Below are 3,076 nucleotides of genomic sequence, written 5' to 3' on the forward strand. Positions count from 1 at the left end.
CGACGATACCCTTGCTTAATCAACTTAACTTATGCATCTGGAATTGCAACATAAAGGTCCCAAAACAGCACATGGGAAACTATGATTTATATTTAATATGTTACAGGTGGCTTCTTAGGAAAAATGCTTATTTCTTGTGTCATTAAAATGATAAATTTCTAAATCCTCAAATTGCATTTCTGTTAAAAGTTTACTGTAGTGCATTTTCTTCCAAATTTAGTTTTGCATACACATTCCCAAATAATACTTTTGACCTTGTGTTTACAAGAGCAAATTACCATTAAAATCCTAGTAGAAGTAGATGAATATTAGCAAATTCAGCAACAGGATTTCCGGCTATTAAAACATCATAAATTATTTAGACTAAACTATACTAGATTTTATAACCTGTTCTGTAAATTGTCTGCTAAGAATTTTATATCAGATCACTATCAAAACCAATAAGAATGTAATGAATGAGGCAATCTCAAATATAAATTACACCAAAATAATCAACTGTTACAGATTTTATTTTATTTTTTATAGTGAAAAAATTTATATTTAGAAATAGCCAGCTGGACTCAGTTTAGATGATTCCAATTTTATTAACAACATCCAAAGCATCATAGTCAGGAGCCAGTTTTACCTGTGCCTTCTTCTCTCCATCAGGCCTGATCAGGGTGTTGACCTTAGCCATGTCAGTGTCATAGAGATTCTTCACAGCTTGTTTGATCTGGTGCTTGTTGGCCTCAACATCCACAATGAACACAAGTTATGTTGTTGTCTTCTATCTTCTTCATGGCTGACTCAGTGGTCAGGGGGAACTTGATGATGGCATAGGGGTCAAGCTTGTTTCTCCTAGGGGACTCTTCCAAGGATATTTGGGCTGCCTTCTGAGCCGCAGTGTTTTGGGCCTCGGAAGGTGGGTGACATCCGGATTTTCTTTTTTTTTTTTGTAACTGTGGACGCTGTTCGGCACTGCTTTCTTGGCCTTCAAAGCCTTTGCTTTGGCTTGGGCTTTGGGAGAGGCAGGAGCTTCCTTCTTCACTTTTGGAGCCATCTTCATGAAAAGGAACTGTTACAGATTTTAATATGTGATCCGGTACATTGATTTTTGACAGGTTGGTGGCCAAATTGTATCTTTTGTGTATTTTAGCTTCAGTTTCTAATTTAAAAAGAAAAAGGTTTGCAATGAAATACATGCAATACCATGTCCTGAAAATGCATTTGATTATACCTTTGTAAATTAATTTTTTACAATTTAAAAGTTATTTTAAAAATGAATATAAGGACCAAAAACATGGTTTTCAGTGAGCTTTGGTGTGAAACTGAAAATATCTTTTGTGGATTTAAAGACACAGTATGTTTTGTACTGCAATAATACTGAGGCTGAATTTTTAGGTACACCTGCACAGATTGTCAATTAAATGCCCATCATTTTGACACAAGATCATTAATCCTGTATGACTCTGATATTTTAGGAAAACACTCTTTTGTTAATGAATAAATAAAGATGGTTGTTTTCAAAATTTTCATTATGAGAAATGAACTTTAAAAGTGCTATAAAGACAGTCAGTTCTATACTTTCTGATGTTTAATGCCATTGTATTCCTGATGAATGACCATATAAATGAGCTATGCTAGCCTGATTTGCCCATTTTTATTTCTCTCTTGGTTATTCTTAAGGAAGGATTGTAGATCTACTGATTGTTGGGTCTGCCTTGGGCAAAATCATCTGTCCCCTATTTAAATCACTTAGCTACTAAAATTGTTTCTGGAAATATTAACAACTTCCTATGTTTGAATATCTCCCTGAAGGAAGTAAATTTAGTGCCATCCTTGTAGTGTTCAAGTCATAAATTATGGAGTTGTGTAATTTAAGCCTGGACCATAAAAAAGCCCCAGAGTCTACCTCTAAACACATAGAAGAAACTCAATACTGTAGCCTACTAGTGTTTTCCCTAATTGTTCTCTTATTCAATTACTTACAAAAATTTTTATTGTGCCTATTTATGTCAGACTCTATGCTATGTATTAATAATTAAAAAAACAAAAATGGTTGCTCTCAAGGATTTTACAATTTAGTGAGATTTGAAATACAGTTTGTTAAAAATACTGTGGTAGGGTACTAAAAGAAAATAGCCGAGAGGTACCTATTTGTGCTTGAAATGGCCTGGGAAGGTTTTTTAGATGAGATACTGATTGAATTCAGACTTAAAATTTTGTGTAAATTAGTAGGAGAAATTGGGGTAGGATAAGAGGATAAAAGGTTTATTTCAGTCAGAGAATAGCATTTGCAAGGGCAGAGTTTCAAGACTGTGTGATAGATTATAAAAAACACTAAATATTTAGACATGACAAGTAAACAGGAGTCTATTGGTAGAATGAAGAAACATTTCTGGAAAGGCAAGATCCAGGTTAAGAAGTGTCTTCAATAAGATCTTATCATTTAAGGTTTTATTCTGAATGTGGCACATGGTCAAGCTGTTAAATGGTAGCTATACTACCGTTTTTCATTGAGCTATAACATACATATAGCAATATACATTATGTACAACTCTACAACTTTTATTTTTTAATCATCCAGATTAGGATGTAGAACATTTATAGCACCTCAGCTTCTCTCGTGCCTCTTCTCTTTCTATAACCACCTCTCACCAGGGTAACCAATATTCTAATATATATTATCATGGATTAGTTTTGCCTATTCTTGTACTCTATTTAGACCCTCTTCTTTCATTCAATGTAATATTTCTGAGATTCATCCGTGTTAATTAATGTAGTACTAGATGTTTCTTTCACTCAAGATTCATGCATGTTAATGCATGTACTACTAATTGCTGTGTAGTCTCTTGTATGATTGTGAGTTTTATGTATTACAAGTATATTCCCTTCCTCTGTGGATTTTTTCTCTTTTTTTACTCTTCTGTGAATTTGTGATATATCATAATAAAAAAGGTTTGAAATATTTTAGAAATGCTGAGATTAAGATAACTGTGGAGCAAATGACAAATGCTGGAGAGGCTGTGCAGAAAGGGGAACCCTCCTACACTGCTGGTGGGAATGCAGTTTGGTGCAGCCACTATGGAAAACAGTG

General features: G+C 34.0%; 1 pseudogene; it reads right to left on the bottom strand.

The window, feature by feature from the left end:
* Positions 1–565: 565 nt before the first annotated feature.
* LOC102545523 (large ribosomal subunit protein uL23 pseudogene) lies at positions 566–1,045 on the bottom strand (annotated as a pseudogene).
* Between the last annotated feature and the right edge of the window lie 2,031 nt (positions 1,046–3,076).

This window comes from Vicugna pacos, chromosome 13, assembly GCF_048564905.1.
Source record: "Vicugna pacos chromosome 13, VicPac4, whole genome shotgun sequence".
Classification (NCBI taxonomy): Eukaryota; Metazoa; Chordata; class Mammalia; order Artiodactyla; family Camelidae; genus Vicugna; species Vicugna pacos.